Genomic DNA, 22,656 nt, shown 5'->3' with positions numbered 1-22,656 from the left:
AGTTCAGCTTTGGCTATAAAAACATCACGGAGGTTTAATGCTTTCTCTTCCAAATGCTGCAAAAATATCCACCTTAGCTGTTTACACCAGTGATGAGGCTGAACATCTCTTTTCTCCACAGCAAGCACAAAAATAACTAAGTCCCAGTGTTTCACTTTCTGCAAATAATACCTTTAAGTAAAGCAGATTTCTCACTTTATCCTCAAGTCTAGACAGTAAAACCAGGCCCAGACCCAAATTTTCTTCAAGGTGCAGATATGTCAAGGGATGTCGCGATGACTGCAGCATGCACCAAGTACATTATAAGAAAAGAGTTAATGTGTGGATGCTAGGAATTAGGATAATGGCATATCCTTCAAACTGCCACATCAAGGTATTTTGCTAGTACGTTTTTCACCACATGTTGAGTACATTTGTGGACAAAAAAAGTTTATGATTAAATTGTGAATAATGCTATTTAAAAAAATGGATTTGCATAGGGTAAAGCTGCTCCATTAGTTTCAAAATTAACCCGAGGTCTACATCTAGTAGGATGCAATGACTGGAACCATTTAGGTTGGGACTTGTCGCTCAAAAGCGGTTAAGGGATAGTTTTGGTGTTTGCACCTCTTCCAGCCGACCATGGTTACAGCGAGTGGCCCTGGCATTTCCTTGACCACTTTGCGTCACCTCTTTTCTCTCGACAGCCACTCCATGATTTAAATTCAACCAAAATACACCTTTTCCGGCTTTCACTGGTGCCAAGTCAGTGGAAGGGAAGGCCAGAAAAGCAGGTTAGACAGAAAGAGGGAGGGCTGGAGAAAGAGAAAGACAACAATAGCTGGAGGCCACGTCATAATGTAATGATGCTAATGAGGATAAAGCAGCTTGTCACCTTTTCTCCGTAAGCCCCTGAAAGCAGGACAGCTTGTGACATCACAGTGATCAGCAGCACCACTTCACACGTTGCAACATGAAACAGTGTGTGGATTTGTTAGATGGAGAGACGGACACAAAAAAAGCCTGAGCTGAGTACTAAAGGAACATTACAGGCAACTTTTGGCTCTCTATATTTTATCCTTGTTGCAAAACTCTGGATGAGCAGAATTAAAAGAGGTGCCATTGCTATACATTCCTAGCTGGTTTTAAGGGGGTAGTTCTAACGTTTCATCAGAAATTCATGCAAATATTTTCTTTTCTTTTTTTTCAAACTTTCATTAAACAATTCCTTCCAGTAAAATGCTCAGCGTTCCTCAGTAAAGAGGATGCTGTGTTCCTCTCTGAACAGCCATTATCATTGCAACAGTTTGGCAAATCATTACAGCTGAAAAATGGTCCCCGGGGTCAATTTATATCAGCCTCAGAGAAATAACACACCCGTGTGGCACTTCTTGGCTTTAATGAATATATCAGACTGCGGTTAATGATTATTTCTGTGAAAGAAAGAAGCTCCTAGTCACCTCTTTTGTCTTATACAAGTTGGAAAGCAACTTTGATTTTAGAGGAAAGAGGTAAGTGGTGTGTGCACATAGCTGAGTCACAGTGACATTCAGTTGATGATAAGAGTCACAGTGACATACAGTTTAGGTTTGATTTAAGTACTAAAATCTCTATAAAAACCTCTCTTTGTGTCAAATCTTCTGGGCTTTTCTAGCGCTGAGTGTGGGCTGTCAGGCAACATTGAAACTCAACATGTGATTGGCAGAGTTAGTAACAAAATTTCTGAAGCATTCGTATTTATTTCACATAAAAGTAATCCAGTGAAACACAATGCCTTCATGCACTGTTAAGAACCTAGAAAAAAACAGCAAACAGCAACAGCCTTACTAGGGCTACAAACACAAGGAAATAAAATGACTTATGTTGAATTACAGGCACATAATGCCTTTCAAAGAAGTTTAAACTGGTGATAGTCATATACTTTCAATAATCTAAACTGAACGGTATGAAATATGAAATAAAAATGCAGGTTTTTCTTGAACTAAATAAAAAGGCAGACTTACTTAATCCTGACTGTGTTTACAAATGCTTAAATGAGCGGTAATTAATGACATAACCATGTTAGTTTTGGTTGTCACTGTCGTGACAATATTGGCAGCAAACACGTCCTTCAAAAGTAAAAGCGCTGCATCAGAAATTCTGTAGATTTCAAAATAAAACAGACTTTTTTTCCCTTAGGTTTTCTTTTATTATTATTTTTTTTCACACGTACACATTCTCAACCTTTGTGACCCACCTTTCGATCGCGACCCGTTTATATGATGGCATAGTTTATTCATAATTATTAACACCTGTACATAATATCAAAATATGACATAGAATGAATTTAGGCTTGATTTTTTTTCAATTTGTTTGTACACATTGTGCAAACATTGTTTTCAAATTTGTCTGCAGAGGAGAGACATTTATTTATGCTCATCTTGAATCTGAGCTCAGTATGTGTAAATATAAGAGCATCACAGCTGATCTTTAACTATTCGGGTCCAAAATGCAAATTATTCAAGAGCCATTTGGATCACTTGAAGTCCACTGGTCAAATATACTAAGACTGGAAATATTAGTCTGGCAGGAGACATCCTGTGTCCAATAGAGCAAAATTTGAAATAAATATTTGTATATTTGCAGATTCAATCAATTTCAGGGAGAGGTTGGAAAGAAGAAGCACTTGAATTAAATTTGCTACTAAAATTTGTTATTGAAAGCAAAGCATTTTTATACAACTGCATGTTGTAAAACATATCTGTATCCCAGATATATCTTTCAAGATATACAAGATTTGGACTCCAAGTCAGTTTAAAAATCAGTTTCTAAGGATACAGTTAATAGAGAGTGGGACCTAAAGGCCTTGAAGCTCATTTCCTACCAGGCATCAATTTCATTTGATGGATTGTATGACTGGCAAATATGGATAATGATATATAAAGGTTGGACAATTTTATTAATTTCAGTATTCATTAACTTGATTTTTTTCTTTTCTTTTCTTCTTATACTTGAGCACAGAGAATCATTTATTTTGTATACATGTTCTCTTTGTTTTTGTCTTTCTTTAATGCTGTATTTATAGGCTACAGTAGATTAGACTAAAATAAAACTTTATTAATCCCTGAGGAAAAAATTGCAGCAGGCCACGGCCAAATTAAGAAATAAGAAGCTATTAGAATGAGAGCAAATAGAAACAAGTATTTAAAAGAAATATAGAGTTGTCACAGATATTGTCTGTGCAAAGCAAATATCTGTGCCTAGAGGGTCTAGAAGTGCAACTCTTGTAACCATGATATGAAACTATACATGTGTATACACAGTTTATATAGTATTATAGTGGAGTGGTAGTAGAGTCAGGAAATAGTTGCTGTCCTTTCTGACTTTTTTTTACTTCTTCTGGCTGTGTTACTCACTGACCAGTAGAGGGCGTCATTATTTCAGTCATCAGGCCTTTCAAAGCTCAGGAGCATAACGAGCACTTTGACATTCAGAGCTAACAGAATGATCATAACGGGATGAAAAAGCAGCTCATATCAGATTCCTCCATGTTTCTAAAATAACACCTGACTCCTCTCACTTCACACATGTCCTTCTCCTCAGGTTTGGGACACAGTGGCTGATGTAATCCTCAGGCCTGTGCCAGACATTATAATTGGGATGAAGGGGCTGGAATTTAGATGAAGCAGAATTTTTTTTTTTTTTTTGTGTGTGCTCACTTTTGACCAAAGCATTGTCTACTGTAATTCTGAAATATCTCTTTCTTATCCAACCAATTAGAGTCAAGCACGCTGAGCGAGGGGGAGGAGAGAGGATGGGGCATCTCCAGCAGCCTGCTAACCACTCAGGGGATCTCATTAGAGCCGCCCGCAGCCCACAGGCTGGGTGTTGTGTTGGCACTGCTTCTGACACCACATCAGTACCATCGGCTTCAACGCCACCAAGAGAAAGAGCCTGAGTAAGAAAGCATGAGGAGCTTTCAACTGGATCTCCTGACAGTCTGTCACAACACTAAGGTGTCCACATGTAAAATGTCAATACTACTCCAAAAACAGCAATCTTGCAAGATCTTAGAAGCTTTCTCAGAGCGGCCTCCTGGATCCAATAATTCAATCGCAGATTTTTGGTCCGAGGAGTAAAGCAGCTAAAGCTGATAATGGCTACACAAGTCTCAGCAGACCCTTCACACACACCACGTTGATGTAATCAGTCTGGTGCTGATAGGAATGATACGTCGCTTCCTCAGAGGAACATCTCTTTATGCCATGTGCAGACTCAGGCAGCAGCAAGAATAGGAGGGGGATACTTGAAAATCAAGCCTTCCCCAAAGCCTGTAATGTCAGGCGGACAGTCTCCACAGGTAGAGAACAAGCCTGGCTTCTGCTACAAGAGGGCTTTTGTTACAACATTTAAGCATATGCACTCTCATATGTGAGGAAACAGCAGGCTCTGTGCCGGATCCAGAGCGCGTCCGACCGCAGCCCTCTTTCATATCAGTAGGACACGCCTTGCTTGTTTTGGTACCAGTATTAGCTGGCGTAGTGATCAGTGGAGCATGTTGTACAAAGAGCAGGCATGCAATGGTGCTTACTCTGACAGAGGCCCCTGATGGATGAGTGCAGTAGGTGCTGGATGGGGTGCACTGACTCAACGTGGCGACAGACGGCAGATGTTTGTGCGTACAGGCAGAGCTGGATTTAATGAGTGTTTACCGTCTCGAGCAGAGAGATGTTGGCTACATCCTGCTGTCATGGTGCTGAGTGCCACCTCATGAGCAAGGCACTGCATGTCACTTGAAGGATAAATCTGGTTTACTACAACCAGGTTCTTATTTTTCTAGACTTTTGTAATAATAAAGGATGTTTTTATTAATTTGTTGTCACCGTAATGTACAGGTTGAGTGCAAAACAGCTTTTTCTTTGATGATGAAAGTTCTGCAAATGAAGATGGACCTGATGATCAAGAACTGGGCCCTGTTCACAATTGACATTAAAATCCATCTTGAGGGATCACAAGTCGGCAAATCTAAGTACATGTGAGAATCCAAGACGCACTGAGGGCACAATGAGGTCCTATCTGTTCAGACCACATTTGGACATGGTCTTGGTATGGCCACTTTCTTTTTGCAGTGTGTACATGGATCTGTCCTGGGACACAAAGGACCACCTACTTAACAGAAATTACATTACATTTCATTTAGCTGACACTTTTATCCAAAGCGACTTACAATAAGTGCATTTCAACCATGAGGGTACAAAAACCCAGAACAACAAGAATCAAGAAAATACAATTTCTTCAAGAAAGCCAAACTACAAAGTGCTAAAAGTAAGTGCCATTTTAAGTGCTACTAAAGTGCTACCTATTCAAGGTAAAGTCGGAAGAGGTGTGTTTTTAGTTTGCGGCAGAAGATGTACAGACTTTCCGCTGTCCTGATGTCGTTGGGGAGCTCATTCTACCATTTAGGAGCCAGAAATAATATCCAATAGAAAAAAATAATATCCTGTGTGATTCTGTTGAGCCTAACTAAACTTTACAAAAAGTAGAAGAGATTTGCCAGCAGACTGAAGAGGAGGCTGTAAAGCAGCTGTTAAGCGGATACAAAACACAGGTAATCTATCAGGTCAGGGGTCTGGAGTGTTTCAGACAGATCTGCACTATCATCATAATCATGTTTATTCACACAGCAGTTTTTATAAACCTGTTGTGCTTCGCTACAAAGTATAATTCAATAAAATACATGGCAATATGGGACAATTTGGGGTATTTCTTTAAGAGTACAGTCTGTATGACAACATAATTTGTTAGAATAATTGACAGTAATAACTTTTTGTCAACTGGATGTTGCTTTGACTCCTCTCTTCTCAAGTTCCTATATGTATTTATTGACCTTATGTATGCTTTTATTTGCACATACAATTTTAAAGTGAGATGAGACCAGCAGTTACTTGAGACACAGGTGTGAACTGACATACTTTAAACTGTTCACTTGTGATCAGATCAACCAAGATATATGTTAATGCCAGGTGTGAACAGGGCATTTGTTTTTGAGCCATTCGAGAGATTATCAGATCATTTTAAAAGCACAACGAGAGCATGGACTGGCAAAGTGATTGCCAAGAAAGACGCGCCCAGACTTCCAACACGCTGATTGCAGGTTCTAAAAGTCTTTTGTTTCTCCAGAATCAGAATCATATCAGCTGGTATGCCATGAAATAACCTGTGTTGGGATTTGGTGCTATTGAATTGAATTGAATTGAATTGAATTGAATTGAATTGAATTGAATTGAATTGAATTGAATTGAATTGAATTGAATTGAATTGAATTGAATATAATCGAATTGAATCAAATTGAAATGAAAAACTCAGAGTGGAACAGTGCATGCTTTGGACAACGACAATTACACTAGTAAATATTGATTCATAATCAATGAAAATAGTATTTATGCGACATCTATAAATGATAAATACATTTTTGTGTTCTTGTTATTTTTAATGCTACTCTTTAAAACAAGAGTACAAGACAAAGACCAAAGTTGTAGTACAACATTTTCCTTAAGCTTCAGCACTCACCTGCCACCATCAGTTTATACGTGACGCATTTCATACAGCACATATCTGTCCTTCGCAGATAAAAGTGAGCGTCATTAACCCCACCAAACATTCGCTTCTTTTCAGCTTTGAAAAAATTATGAGCTTGTACAGACACCAGACATTTTTTGGGCATGCCATGACGCACAGAGCACCAACACAAGCTACCTTTTGACCACTTCATGAAAACTACTTGTAGGCTTTCAAACTATTCGTCCCTGCAAAGAATCTCTCAAAGGTGTTTTTATGAGAGAAAAATGCAATGACTGATGTTTTCGATAACATTCTTGTCAAACAGTGAACAACTGAGAAACTGCAAAGCTAAGAAATCTCGAGAATAAAAAACTCAATGCCTTGTTTGTATCGAAAAAGTCTATCTTCAAAGGGAACACATGTTGGTACAGTATGAGATCTCATTTCCACAAAGGAGCTCTTGTTACTGTGACTTGATAGAGGGGATCAGATGAAAGCTGCTGGCACAAAGCAGAAACAGAACAATGCGATTGTTTGCAGCTCTTTCAGGAATTGTTGTTTTTAAGCCAGAAGAGAAAGAGATAATGAGCGGGATAAAGTCATGTTAAGGGTAAAATATCACGAGTGGAAAATGCCAACAACGGTCATTATGTCCCTGATGTCCATTATCATTTGAGCTCTGTGGATAATCTGCTATGAATTTCTAATAGGCCTGGTCTCTCCTGTGACATCAAACACTTTATCTGCACAATCCATCAAACAGACACCTCCGTGGGCTGAAATGGAGACCAGAAAGAGAATTAAGCATAAAATGGGGCCTATAAGCATGCTAATGCACACTTATAAAAACGTTATTGACCTCCAGCGCAATTATCTCCACCTGGATCACTTGTCTCTTCAATCAAAAATGACCATATATCTGCACAGATGCCACTGTTCCCATGTCTCTCATATTGAAACCACACCCACACCCGCAGCGTGACATTAAAAGCTAATCAGATGTCAAAAGTCTTTTCATTAGGGCCAGAAGAAGACAGACTGGTGTGTTGGGATCACTGACTGAGCAGCAGCACTGTCCAATAATTACCAGTGGTCTAGCACCTGCCCCCCCAATCACACTACCATCCCATCCAACTGCTCACAAAACATGCTTCTACACAGCTGTGTACAGTTTACGCACGTCTATTAGCCATGGACAGATTATGAGACAGCAGACTTCAGGCTGGAACCGACATGTGGAAGGCTCCATGAACTTCCTACATGGTATATCTGTTTTGGTCATTTTATGTTTGGTAGTGATTGTTTTTCATCTGTTTGTGGTTGTTTTGCATCGCTTTCATCTGTTTGTGGTTGTTTTGCATCGCTTTCATCTGTTTGTGGTTGTATTACTTTCACAGTCATTCCCCTTTTTATTTGTCTGTTTTTGATTTATTTTGTGAATCACCGTTCAAAAGCAAGTTATGTCATAAAACCAGGCTGCCTGTCATGGGAAGTTGTCTGTGCAATAGAAAGATGCAATTAGTTAAGAAGTAGGTGTGCTATTACCGTACAGTGAAACTGATTTCAGCCAAATCAGCCAGCAGATTTGAGTTTATTCTTGCTTAATCTTAGACAAGACGAGAAAGCAGGAGCATCATTTGTAGTCATTTTGGGTCTCTGTGTAGTTGTTTCATGGCTCTTTTTTTAGCAACTTCATATTTGTATAAAGCTGTTTTCTTTCTATTTGTGGTAATTCTGTGTAACACTGCTACAAAATGAGCTTTGTCATAAAACTAGGTCTTCTGGGGTTATGATTTCTACAACTTTTTATAACCCTAATTTGCTGGCATAGTAATTAGGATGGGCGCAAAGAAATAGGTAAGGTGGTGATATTATAAAGCCACAAAGCGTATGAAGGGACGAGGTCTGGGTGGAAGGATGTGTCAACAAAACATGCCTGGGACAAATGATCCATATGGTAGTTCAGGCTGAAGGACGTGTCTGTCCTTCACACCACCATGAGGAAAACAAGAAAATAATCTTGCAAAATAATGTGTGATGTCTTCAAGCATCACACATTATCAAGCACTGACATTGTGAACAAGCAGTCCTTGGAAGAGAGTGAGGGGCACTGGTTATTTGGTTTACTCTTCTGTAAGGGAAGCCTGGTATTACTACCAAATTCACTACATGAATATGGGATTCTGGCCACCCTCCACTGGGGATTGTTTCCCCTCCATTGTTTCCCAATGGATGTAAACATTGGATTAATTTGAAAACTATTGGAGCAGCATTCAACCAACCAGCATTGACCACCATATCATGTATGTTGTATGCCAAAAATCTACCACCACTGCCATGTTTGGAACTACTTTAACATCATCGCACTTAACCATCCACACCATTCACTGATTGGTCCGGCCCTCAGAGTGGCTAAACAAACCTTAACGCGAACAGGGTTTTCGGACTATAATCCCAGCGAAGACTGAAGGTATGAGCCACAGGTGGGTGGAGCTAGGCTTGTGTAAGGATGCAAAATAAACATGGAAAATATTTGTTTCTGCCCAACAGTGTACTTACTGGGTATGGTGACTACCATATTTAACAAAGTCTCCCATTTCCAGGTTCAGTGTTTCACTGTAGATCCCACTGTGAAATGTAAGCATGGCCCACTTAACATATGATTCGTGATGTGTGCATGAGCAGCAGGCGATGAGGCAGGGAGTAAATACATGATCATTAAATACATGATCATTAATGCACAAACACATACTCACACACATACTCTCTCTCACACACACACACACACACACACACACACACACACACACACACACACACACACACACACACACACACACACACACACACACACACACACACACACACACACACACACACACACACACACACACACACACACACACACATTTCTCTCTCTCTCTTATCCAACTCCATCCACCCTCTTCGGAGTCCTCCCCCTCCTTACCATCTCCTACGCATTAATTATGACATTGACAATAAAGGAAAGTGTTTAACGGGGGGAATTGCAAATGAGCAGGAATTGATTATGCCCTCTCTCATACTAATTGATTACAGACTTCAGACAGGAATAATGAAAGCAGATGAAAAGGAGGAGGTGAGGGAGAGAGGAAGAGAATTAAAGTTGGGGAGAGGAGGCTAGAGGCTGGCCAGCCAGAGGGAGGTGGAGGGGTGGAGGGACAATGAGAATAAAGAGAGATGATAAATGAAGAACTTCTAAGTACTGTACTAATACCATGTTAACATGCTTTTACCAGACCTGCATATATAGTCATTTGACTAAATTGATCACATGCCAAACACATACAAGGACAGCATGCAGTCCAAACATATGAATCAACATTTAGTCCTTTTTATCAGCAGGCTTTGCAGATAATGTTTCTAAATTCAAACCACCATCAACAACATCTCCAACAGTAGGACAACTAATGTGCATCTACTGGCTATACACTGCTGCTCCTGGCAAATACAATACAACAGTAAAAAAACAAAACAATCCCAGACTAAGGTTTGCCGGTGATGGATATTTTCCCAGAATGCAAGACCAAAGGGCATGAGCGCGTAGCAGGAGGTGTTCCAGGAACCATTAACCCACAATTAGCTACGGGGCTGCACATTATAAACTACTCTGTGTTAATATTAACTGAGCTGTTCTAGAGGTAAAAAATATGGTAAATAAACCTCCTTAATATTAATCATTCTGAAGTATTTTCATTAATTTTTTTATGAGAACAAACTACAATAATAATAATAAAAAAAAGTTTATTGTAAATTCATTCATTCAGCTGTGTTTACTTTATGATATTGATTGAAGTTGTTGAAAGCAGTTTGTATAACCACAAATTCTAGTGAAAGATTGGTATTAAAATACTGTAAAAAAAAAAAAAAAAAAAAACATTTTAAAGGCTACAACAGTGTTTTGATTTGACATGACACACAGACAATTCTAATTTGTTCTTAATTAGAAACATCTGTTTATGTGTCCTTCCCCTAACCTTCCACTTGACTTGCCTGTGGTTTTGGGGCAACGATTTCAGTCAAACAATGACAGTTGAAGGAAGAACATCATATGTGGCCAGCCAGATGTTGGTAGCAGTGCATGCTCTGTTCTGTGCTGAGATAATGATGAAACCCACACATGCTGTGTTTTGGGTTAGTTATGCACACACACAGCCACAATCTGGCAAGGGCCCTCTCCAGCTGTTAGGTGGAATTCAGCAATCCCCCCTGAATTTACAAAGGTGGCGTCGGAACCCTTCCTGAGGAGAAAATAATGGACTTGCTGATGGCATACTGGGAAAAAGCACTTTGGAGAAGAAAGGTCATGGTGAATATGTCCAATTGCTTAGAATTTAAGTGGCTGCCAGATCATGTGAGAGCATTGCAGTGCCTCTAATCCGTCAGAGTGCCATTAGCAGGTGGCACATTGCCTTTATCAGAGTCAGGGTGAATCCAGGCCTCACAGGACAGCCAGGCCGGGTTGGAGGTAACCCTCCTTGACCACTGACAGCCTAGCTGCCTGAGATTGAGTGATCCAAGCTCAGGGCCTGTGTGGCCATTAATGTTGGATGACCCTGGCCTCATTCAAATGCATACATGATGGAGGAGGAACCCAGGTGGCGGCATCCCTAACCACCCCAGCAACTCTCCGGTCATTATTGACCGAGCCATGGGTCACCATGCACCCGATAGCGATTAAAAAAGACAAAGAGTGAAGCAGATGCCTGAGCTACATAGACATCAAGTTCTTTTGGAGATATTTATTGTTATAGCAATATATATCCATTTTGGTTTCATCCAAGCATGCATCAAGAGTATTAAACTGAAAAGTTATGGCTTAATCTCCTGATACCACACACATAGTGGTGGACTGATATTGGTGTTCCCCGCTGCAAAGAATAAAGACATAATGTAATGTGCGATATGTATTGAAATTTTGAAAGAAAAAAAAACCCGGTTTGAGTTATAATATTTATGTTATGAAATCTTGATCTTATCCTTATTTTAGGGATGATTAAGATTGTTCACAGACTAAACATAAAATCTTAAAACACATTTATACTTCTGTGGGTTTGGAATAGGCCTACAGGCCGGCAGAAAAAGCAGTTTCCCTCTGAAGAAAATGTTTTCTTGTTTTATTTAATATCTTCATGTTATTTAACAGCGACAGCGCTGATGAACACAAAACAAACTGAATGAGCCAGAGTTAGCGTAGTATGCTACTTTCAATCTGTTGTTCCCTACCTGTTCTTAAAAAGACAACATTGCTGTAGTCAGTTTGTATCAAAGACCTGGTTCACATGAACTACACAGGAACTACACGACAACCACTACTTTCAAAGGCTACTCTGCTTTTAGCGAGTTAGCTTTAAGACAGAAAACCGAATATTTAAGAAATGTATTGTTACTTTTCTTTCCACAGTATAATTTATAAACTTTATGTGGTATAACAAACTTGGTTACTCAAATCTCTAAACATCAAAACAGATTTTGAAATTATATGAAACAGTAAAACATGGGCGAATAGGGTAGAGTAAAATATCCCTCTCTAACTTGCTACAGGGCATCATTGCTGTTGGTTTTTAATACGCTGTTTTCAATTATTGATTTTGTTTCTGAAAAATTACACATTTCAAATTGTATAGTATTTTTTTTTTTTTTCATTCTTTAAGGTAAAATAGATGGTGGTCTTAACCAACTTTTGGCCATGTGGGGCGTTACTGCATTTTGTCTCACACTGTGTATAGCCTCAATCCAATCTTGTCCAATTTTAGATGTAAGGTCTGACAATTATCAAGAAAAATGATCAGTACATAGCTCTCTAATATTGATATACCCAGCAATTTGTCAACATGAAGTGTAATGTAAGTTAAATGTTCCCAGTCTGCTGTTTACAATAGATTACAATACATTTACATATAGGCTTAGTTTTTGTTAAACACCACCAACATATGAGTGTTGTGTGTATAATGTTTTTTAGTTCATATTATACATAACGTGTTTTACACATACTGAATGAACTGTATAGTACCATGTACTTTGCCCTTCAAAGGCAGACAGCAGCAATTACAGAAACTGAGAAGAAAGTTCTATATGCTGTAAAACTGTAATTTACTGACATTTTAGGATTATTACTCATCAAAAAGAAACAAGAATGGGTCAAAACCTATATGGTTGGACCGTGTTTGAAATGCTAGAGGGCTTTTCACTTGAAACAAGGGCTTTTTAATTTCAAAAGGTGTGAGAAAACTCATGAAGCGAGCGGTCAGTCTACATCCCTGCCCTCATCTCAGGAACTGCAATGACCAAAAGAATAAAATCGCAGATGACTCAAAATCCCCTGGGATGAGAAAGTAATTAAAAGTAATTGTATAAATTGTTGGATAAAATCATACAACACTCAGTGTCTGGACATAGAAAGTTAAAAATAGAAAGGTATTCGAGCTGTCTTTTAGCAGAACCATGTGTTCACTAATTAAATTCAGTTCAGTTTTCTGATTTTCAATTCCATTTTTAAGATGTTGGGCCATCAAATTGAAAACAAATTGTAAAAACTAAAAAGCTAATTAACTTTAGCTAGGGCTACAGTGAGCTAGCTGTGAGACTTTTTTTTAAATTACACATTTCTAATAGATAAATTATGCAAATACGATGACCATAAACTTTTAAAAGGTAAAACAGACATTGAAATTTGAGATTTTGGATGTAACTCAATTCTAAACAGTAGTGCAATTTGGATTTGTTGAACAGTAAAAGCCAACTTTCTCCGGTTCATTTTACCTCTGCAGGTTACGAGTGTGTAAACCCTAGTGGGTTGGGCACTTTTAGGTTTAGGAGACTTAAATGAAAACACGCATTCATTCATAAAGATGAAGGAAAACATGTTTGACTAAGATTACAAAAAAAACAAAACGGTTTCTGTACACTAAACACATAAACAAACACACAAAAAGCCTACAAGGAGTCCAAGACTTGAATCAAATTACAGGTGGAAATAAGACACCCTACCACTGAAATATTTATAACAGCTAATTACAATATTGGCATACGGTCAACCAACAAACAGCATCATTAAGTAACCTTCTGCAGAGCTTATGTTATCCTCCTGATATCTACTTCAAAAGTAAGAAAAAATTCTCACATGAAGCAATTGAAAACAACTTTTCCTCCAGTGACACAGTCAAGGTAAATGTGGTTCTACATAATAAGTTCAGATCTGACAAGCCTAATAAGGATGCAAATCATTCCTTCCACTATACAGACAAAAAGTGTGAAATTGCTGAGGAACGGCAGCTGAAGTAGGTGGCCCTGTAATCGATTGAACGCATATGTTTCCCAGACTGACAGCAAAGCCAGCACGGAACAGGAGAGAACATGGCATGTAAAAAAAAAAGCCATTTACGTGATTTTAGTGTGCGAGCCAGTAAAGGTCTAATAATATCTATCTTTCCTTGCTCAATCCCTCGAGCTGACCACTAGTGAATCAGACCCAGACTCACCATATGTCTCCTCCTTCCTGCCCTGTCGCTTTGTCTTCACGTTGTGTTGAATAGCCTCTGCGTCTCCTGTCTGCCTGCCTCAGGTGTGTTATGGCAGACTCCTCTTGAGACACTGCTTCTGCTCTTTACCAGCTACAGTTCAGAGGGAGGTGCTGTCAGAGAGCTCACAGCCAACAGCTGACTGCCTGCTCTCTGCTCTTTACAGAAGGTCCTCTATAATGCCACTTCCTGCTGGAGGAGTAAGTAAAAACGACTTTATGAAAGGCCAGGTATAGGTCCTGCTCCACAACACGGACACCACCAGACATCTCGCAGACAAATCATTGGATTTTAAATGGCGCGTTTGCTCGGATGCCAGAAAGCAATGCAGGGCTGGATTAGTGGTCGAAACACCAGAGGATCTGTTGTCGAGTTCAGCAGGAAAACTGTACTTCCTTTCCTTAGGGAGACTGGGAGCACAGGATGCAGACAACCAGACATGTACTTCACTGTGGGTCACCTCGAACCAGCAGCTGCAACTGCAGTCAGAGTCCAGAGTTAAATAAATAATACTGAGTTAATTTGGCTGGCAGTTGAAATAGCCAGATCAGGTTTGCTGGCCTCTACTGTTTCACCAGCAAACTTTTTTTTTAAAGGGCCTGCATGAGCACAGCCTTTTAAACAAAAAAAAAAAAGCAGTCTTCTAAGAGTTCAAACAGAGTCTGGGCCAGCTTCTGCTGTAAAGCCAGGCTCTTTAAAGGGAATTTATTACAAAATAGTTCTAGCAAAGAAGGTTAAAACAGGTCACACACACACACACACACACACACACACACACACACACACACACACACACACACACACACACACACACACACACACACACACACACACACACACACACACACACACACACACACACACACACACACAGTTGGTATGCAGTCAGGCATTAGCTAAGAGAAAAAAAAAACAGAAGTGGGGTCAATAGAGAGCAAAACCTGCAAGTGAGTAGAGAAGAGTTATAGAAGTATGACTCCTGTCTTCAGGAATGCTCAGCAGACAGATGAGACCGCCATCTTCTCTCACCGATCAGAGAGGAGTGCTACCAAAGTCGATATAGTGCTAAAGTTGGTCTGTGCACATGCTCACTGACATGTTAGGGGGAAAAAAAAAAATCCATAAAGTGTTAATGTCTTCCCATTGTGTTCACAACTTGTTTCCTTTTTATGTGAATATATGAATTCAATTTATAGCCACCAGGGATATTGAATGTCATTTTCCTCTGCTGTCACTGTGACTGCCATACAGTGGCAAAGAAGGATAGTAACACTGCAAACATGGACAAGACTAATTTAAGCTAGCTATTTCAATATACTGCACATTTGACTTGTAGATCATGTGTGCTTGTGTGAGTAACTGTGTGGTAATTTTTAGCAGAGCAGACAGGGGACTCCAAGCCAAGAGGAAAAAACATGTAACTGTGGCATTCATGAGAAATCAGCAGAGATGGAAAACATCTGATGGCCAAGTTACACAAGACAGTGTGCGTGCGCTGAGCCAGACAGGGATCAGAAAGTCAATGAAACACTTGGACTCGCTGAGAGACCAGGGAGGAACATTTCTGTATTAGAACAGGAACTCCAAGCTGTGGCTGGCCGACCCATGGAGACTGGAATTACAGCCCATAGCAGTTTATGAATGGTGATTGGCTACTGCTGACTCAAGCTGCTCTAGCCACAGTGGCCACTAATTTTAGCCCTGCTGTGGTGAAATCACTGTGTGGAACCATTAATGCTTCAACCCATCCTATACAGCACTTCTCATGACCTGGTATACTGTTCTCAACGACACAAATAGAGAACACTCTGGGGAAATAAAAAGTTTAGTAAATCATCTTCCTGTCATCCACTGAAGATTGAATCATTTATAAGGACAATAATTCTGAAACATTGTACATTCCCTGAAAAGCTGATCACATGAAAAGTTATAAGAATATGCAACAATTTTAGGAATCAGTATATTTACACCGGTGTTTCCCAGTAAAGGAACCCACAATTGACCCGTTGGTCAAGTTGGACCGGGTCCAAATTTGACTTATCAGGTTGGGTGGGGTCTGACTTTTCTTGGATCTGTGTGTTACGTCCAATACTCGAGGGGGATATGAATGGCCTCAAGCATGCCAAGTATATCCTCTATCAATTATCTGTTTAGGTTGCCCACATTTTGAATTAGGTCTAATTATCCTGAGTCTGTCAGAGTGGGGTCTAGCTGTGCTTGATTAATCCCTTGGACCAGGTCTCTTTTTTTTGAAAATTAATGTAATCAGGTTTGGGTGTGTATTCTTTGGGTGCAAAGTTTTGGACAAAGACCTCTAGTTTCCAATCCATCATCAGGACACAACAGCAGTGTGCAAAAGTTATAAACAAATTCAGAATATTTGTTTTTTGGGAACTACTTACTCGATCCATGCTCAATTAAATAATGCCTGTAAATTGAGTATTTTGATTTTTGGACTGTTAGTTGAACAAAACAAGCAATCCCAAGATGGCCATTTTTCACTATTCTCTGACATTAAATCTACTTAATAACAATTAGAAAAAATGATTAACAGAATTTTCAGCTGTAATCAGAACTCTTTGAAACAACTTTGACCTTTGCTTCTAAGATGATCTATGTCACAGCTGTGACACTTTTTAAACTTTTACAAAGTCAAAAATGTATATTTGTTTATCAGTTAAGTGTTACATTTAACTATGTATAAAATCTCATCTTTTAACTTGACTTCACCTGCAAGTATTCCATGTAAAAAATGAAACATCCTAAGCCCAGATCTACAGGTGTCCAAATATATTAGAATCGGAGTGAGTGCTCCCCCAGTGGAGCAATCAGCAAAAGGATGATGGCGTTCCATGCAGCACAAGACCATGCTTTGGTGAAGTGACGGGAAACCCCCTACCTTATCGTCCGAACTGAAATGCAGTACTTCCACATTAGATTCCACATGCCCCTGATATCATCGGGACAGAAACTTGAGATTTGGCTCGGTTAAGTCCTCTGATGAGAGATCCGAATGTTTTTGGGCAACTGAGAGCTGAGAACAGTCTGAATGAGAGAGGAGCAGCACCCGTCCTACCAGCATCCACCCATGCCACGCCCTCTCCCGCTCCTCACTTGACCACAAAACATGTACCAGTCTTTGCTTGTTCCTGGGGAAAAATGACTAATTCATGGGGTAATTCAGTCACTGCTCCCTTCTGAGTTCCCCTTTTTTCTTCTTTTACCAAGCCTTTGTAAAAGTAGACACAGCCAGCTGTTGTCTGATGAGAGCAAAGCAGAGACTTATCCAGCATTACCAAGTAAGGCCAGCAGCTAAGTTCTTGCTCCCTTCTTGCTTCAGTGTAACACTAGCACGTATTCACATTCCACCAGCTGGCTGCAGCCCCTTCCTCAGCAGTCTATCACTTACTGCTGCCACGCAATCCCCCCCTAAATCATCGCTCCGGCTCTGTACGGGAGGTGCGAAGGTTTGGTTATTGTTTGCTCTCATTGTAACAGTCCCGTAGTGTCACGTCTCACTCTTTTTCACAAGCTACTAAATAGATGGCATCTGACCTAAGGGGTGTGAAACACACTGCTGCTGAATGGGGGCAGTAGGTTTTGGACACACTAGAGTGTGTGTTATGCGTCATATATCAACCATCTCCAAAGTGGAGGTAAATAAAGCATTTCAGCCTGAGGTTTCAAATCAACACCCTGAGTCAGCAGAGAAGAATGTAGACACTCAGTTAAGTTGGGAGACATGAAATATATGATGTGTGTGGAGAAAAAAAAAGAACAACATGCTGGCCTGTAAGGCAGGCTCTGGTAAGATATTAAGTTGTGCTGCTGCCCCGTCAAACCTCTGAAGTGATGGCTTTGTGTCTTTTACACCAATAACTGGTTTTTGATGCAGATTATTTAGCATTTACTTTGCAACACATCAAAAAGCTTATCCACCAGTATTAGTTACCTCTCTCTAACAAGTGTTGAAAGTGATATGGAAATATTACAAAGTCTGACTTGAGATCTGTGTCTTTCATAGAAAAGTGAGCAGCTTGTTCAGAACATAATAGGACACCTTAAATTGCCATCAGATTAGCGGAAAGGGGTTCATATCTGAAAGCAGCTTTAGCTATGAACGGCTGTTCTTCCTCAAGATCCTCTGTTATAAAATGAGTGAAAGGAGAAGAGGAGAACTATGTGGGAGCAAAGGAAGCTTAAACTTCATGAATGCAGAGTAACTGAGGTTGCAGAGAAGTCACAGGGTGAGACCAAAGGATCTGCTGACATGCAGTAATGCAAATCCTTACAGTGACCATGTGAGAAGTTTGCCTTTGTTATTTTAGACTTTTAAGAATAGCCAAGTATTTTCACTCCCTGTTGGCCTCTGTGGCCTTCCTCTGTGCAGCTGCCAAACATTTCTCTGTCTGTCTCTGATCCTCACTCTTGATGCAGCTATTAGCCATTAGAAAGAATGCAAACATGAATATAGTGAAATCCTCAAAAACCTAAATCCTCTTTTTGATTTTATATTGTGTCCCTTCCCACAATACAATGAAGAAATAAGAGCAAAGGCAGATGAAATATGGTGGATATCATTAATACATAATATAAACTAATCAACAAAGAGACCATCAGTAGCCATAGGCTACAAAGCTCTGATGCAGTGACAGCAGCTCTGGGGTTGCGCTGCCACGCGTGTACACATTCACACAGCAGATTGATTTGACAGGGGCCTCAGACTTTGATGTTTCCATTTCACGCCATGAAGAAAATCACAGTGTCTGATATCAAACCAACCGCTACAAGCCATATCTACCAGTGTACCAGCTTGTGTATCAGCTGTAAGTGCCAGGCTTACACTGCCTGTGTTGTGTGTGCCGGTGCACACAGCCTTACAAGCAAGGCAGGCAGTGTGGCCCGGGCCTGAGATGTTTGCTCACAGGCTGGAAAACACCAGAATGTGCACACTTATTTTCTGCATGAGGTAGAGTCAGTACACACACACACACACACACAGTGACAGACTTTCTCCCAGTCTGCCCACATTAAGGATTCCGCAGGAACATCTACATCTACAAGCCTCCTTTGCAACAGGTAACCACGATTTATGTTTCCCAATTATAATTGGCAATACATTTAATCCAAATATTTCCAAACATCAATGAAAATTACTCACAATGAAGTTTTAAAAAAAAATGTAAACATAAACAAAATTATCTAACTCCACTGGCAGACTATGACAGTTCAGTGCCAGTACATGCTTTATGGTCTTTCACAGGTCTGCGCTCTATTTGGACCCTAAAAAAAATAATTAGAACTCTATTAAAAATGCCACAGTCTTGTAAACACAATTTATATATATAAAACAATCTATACATCTGGCTATTACTATACCTTATTGTCAAGTCTATTATACAGTGGCCTTCTCTGAGCCCAAAAAACAGTCCCTTAAGTCATTTCCAGTATTTGGGTAGGTTGATGTGAATCCCGAAAGCCTCTGGGGATGTATTTGTGATTCATCTGCATTTGTAGGACTTTGGGCCTGCTCTGCTATCAGTCAGAGAAAGACCAGGGACGTGCTTTATGAGTTTTTAAAAGCTTCTGATGTCCTGAGTGGAGGGTGCTCCCTCCAGTCCACATTGAGTGTGGGATATTAAGGGCCGTGACTCTGTCCATTGACTCTGGATTAAAACACTGTAATCAGATGAATTATTGATGAAAAAGGGCAAAGACTAGATCTTTGTACAGGGCAATTGAAATGCATAAAATAGAGCCACTTTCATGTGCAATTATTCTGTCAGGAGATAGTGACAGTGTAGTGCATGGTGAGGCTCAGGTCACGGCCGCCTGGGAATAAGTGGATGGGGAGGAAATGTGAGGCAGAGTTGAATCAGTGTGTGTTAATGATGAGGTAGTTGATGGAAGGTGTGTGTGTGTGTGTGTGTGTGTGTGTGTGTGTGTGTGTGTGTGTGTGTGTGTGTGTGTGTGTGTGTGTGTGTGTGTGTGTGTGTGTGTGTGTGTGTGTGTGTGTGTGTGTGTGTGTGAAGTCTTCAGCACTGATGAACAACCGTGTTTGGACAGTTTGATGTGGGCCAGTGACCTGCGACAGCAGAGAGTTTAGAGCTCTTTTGAAGAGTTTTTCACCTCGCTGCCTCAATTCTACCTCTGCGTACAGCAACCACAAGTCACGCCCCATCAACACATTAGCCGTTACTGTCAGCCACAGCCAATAACACAGGTAAATCCATTAGCAGACAGATAGTGGGATTTGACAGATTACCACTGGGGTCATTGATCTTTTGGAGTCAAGAAGAAAACGGAGAAATTATTACAAAAACCTTGAAATCCCTGTAAACAGAAATCACTGTGTAACGATCAAGGATACGATGTCACCCACTCTCAGCTGTACTGCAGGAATACCCAAGGGCTGTATTCTAAGTGTGCTCTCCTTCAGCTTTACGTACATGATCTGCCTCCACCACATTTAGAGCTAGTATAAAAATGTATGCATGGTCCAGGCTCTACTTTGCATGCTGTTTGCCTTACTCCTTAAAGCATTTTGTGATATTTCTGTTTGCTTACTACCATACTAATTTTACATGTTGTTTTAACATCTGTCCAAGGGATAACAATTAAAAGCAACCAAAAATCTGTCTATTACTGGCACATTTAGATTGATGCTAATACATGTAGATTGTATCAGTCCCAACCCGATTACAATGGAGGTGAATTGGGGCAGCTCATCCAGTTCAGCAATTAAAGCAGTGCTCAATAAAAACTTACTATTGGCTGCTTGCATGGCAGCAGAAGGACCACCAGAACACTGACCAGAAGAAATAAATTTAGCAAACGACACTATAATGACTTGTAGGAAAAGAAAATAATTGACTGCTTTTTGGAGCCAGCCCATAGTGGCTCCCAGTAGTGTTGTATCTTAAGGCAATTTACAGAAGTAACATCCATTTCTATATACAATCCAGTCTGGACCCAAATCAGTGGGCTGATCATTTAACTAACAAAGCAGCACTGCCATCCCTAGAGACACAAGGCTGAAGTTGGACAAAAAAATGTACATAAAATTGTCTTATTGTGTAAAACAGCCAACCTACAACCAGCCTGCAAACATTCAGTTCAGTATGGCTTATTTTTCATTATCTCTTTAGTAGAATACTATATTTATATATTTTGATGCCCCTACTAGACATAGGCCTAATTCAAAAATATCTGACAGATATAACATATTAACTGCTGTTTATCGTGTACCGGTTTGTCCTTTGTGGACAACATGATACAAACCAAAGCACACATTTCTTGCTGATCATTGTCTGGTTACCAAACACAGCTCAGAACCCCTCAGCCAAAGATAATTTTCCAGTTCCAGCACGCCGCAAAACAACGCAGTTGTTCAGTTTAGCTCATCCTCAAGCATAATGATATGGGTTTTCACCATCCAATCACTGACTGGTATTTAAATGGAAAACACCCGAGCATTAAGCCGTGGCGTTCTGGGGGGATGTTTTTTTGTTGTCCCAACATCAGAGACCCGACTACATGGTGCGGGGGGATGGGTGGACTCAGAAAGAAATATGGCCTTGAGGTGTCTGACAATTCATCCTCTGAGAGGCTCCACTCCACATCACATATTTTCCTTTTTGATTAACATTCTCTGAACCAGACCAATAGTTTATTCACTTCAGCTGACCCCATGGGTGTCTTTCTCATTTCACCGATAAAATGAGACAAAACAGAGGCCAGGAAAAAAAATTAAAAAAAATAAATCTAAAATTAGCTTTTATGCAGAGTGTGTCATTATTTTGGCTGTTTTCCTACACTGTAACATCCATTTTATTTTTGTACTAAATGACATTCAGCTAATGTAATGGACCATTTGTAGCCCATTCTGAAGGGTGACAGGTCTTGATGTTTAAACTGAGGTTTTGACAACGAAATCATTGCATTGTTATCTGCAATAAATTTTGTATTAGCTTAAACATTCAAGTTTTTACCCTCAGTTCCTTTGTTAAGTGTACACATATTAAGTGGTAAAGACAAACATATAGAATCAAAATATATATATATATTTTTTTAATATAAATTTATTTTTCCTTTGCTGTAAAAGTATTTGGAGGAATCAAGCTACCCTTTCACATCATATAAAAATGCTCCTGACCATTTGTGCAACATAGTAGCTACCTGAGAAAGCCTGAGCCAGAGTCAGTTGGCAAAAACATTGATTACATTTCGAAAGAACATGGTGTTATATTTATTTCTCCCTTGTTGTTTTACAAATTGTCAATGAAGAGCTAGCATTAGCAAAATGGCAGGGACAAACTGAACAAAGGAAAATCCACAGTCAATTCCTGTATCTTCACCTCATGTAACCAGAGATCCTACCAACAAACACAAACCAAGCACGATTCATGTGCAAAGAGCTATTACAGTGTATTAATCTAAGAATGCTATTGTTGTTTATAGCCTGCTCGCCTCGACCATCATGTAGACTGTGTGCGCCCTTATAAAGTAATGGATCAGTTATCGACTGTTGTTAGTTTTTGTAAAATAAGAAACTTTACTTGCACTTTACTTGATTCAG

The 22,656-nt window shown here is 39.8% G+C and overlaps 1 protein-coding gene across 5 annotated transcripts in view; it reads right to left on the bottom strand.

Annotated features, from left to right (window-relative positions):
- The window catches only part of iqsec1b (IQ motif and Sec7 domain ArfGEF 1b), a 204,452-nt gene that overhangs the window by 53,346 nt on the left and 128,450 nt on the right, over positions 1-22,656 (bottom strand). The window contains exon 1 of one of the 5 annotated variants that reach the window (XM_069703212.1): positions 14,040-14,129. The exons of the other annotated variants lie outside the window; for them this stretch is intronic. The gene's annotated coding sequence lies outside the window, so the exon portion shown is untranslated. Of the gene's footprint in view, positions 1-14,039; positions 14,130-22,656 lie in introns of those variants that run through there. 5 annotated transcript variants of the gene reach the window in all.

The sequence above is a fragment of the Brachyistius frenatus genome, unplaced genomic scaffold, assembly GCF_029030835.1.
Source record: "Brachyistius frenatus isolate BFR_SWC_R1_liver_20210118 unplaced genomic scaffold, ASM2903083v1 Contig_45, whole genome shotgun sequence".
Classification (NCBI taxonomy): Eukaryota; Metazoa; Chordata; class Actinopteri; family Embiotocidae; genus Brachyistius; species Brachyistius frenatus.
The sequence above is the reverse complement of the archived record's forward strand: the minus strand, read 5'-3'. Positions and strand labels throughout refer to the sequence as shown.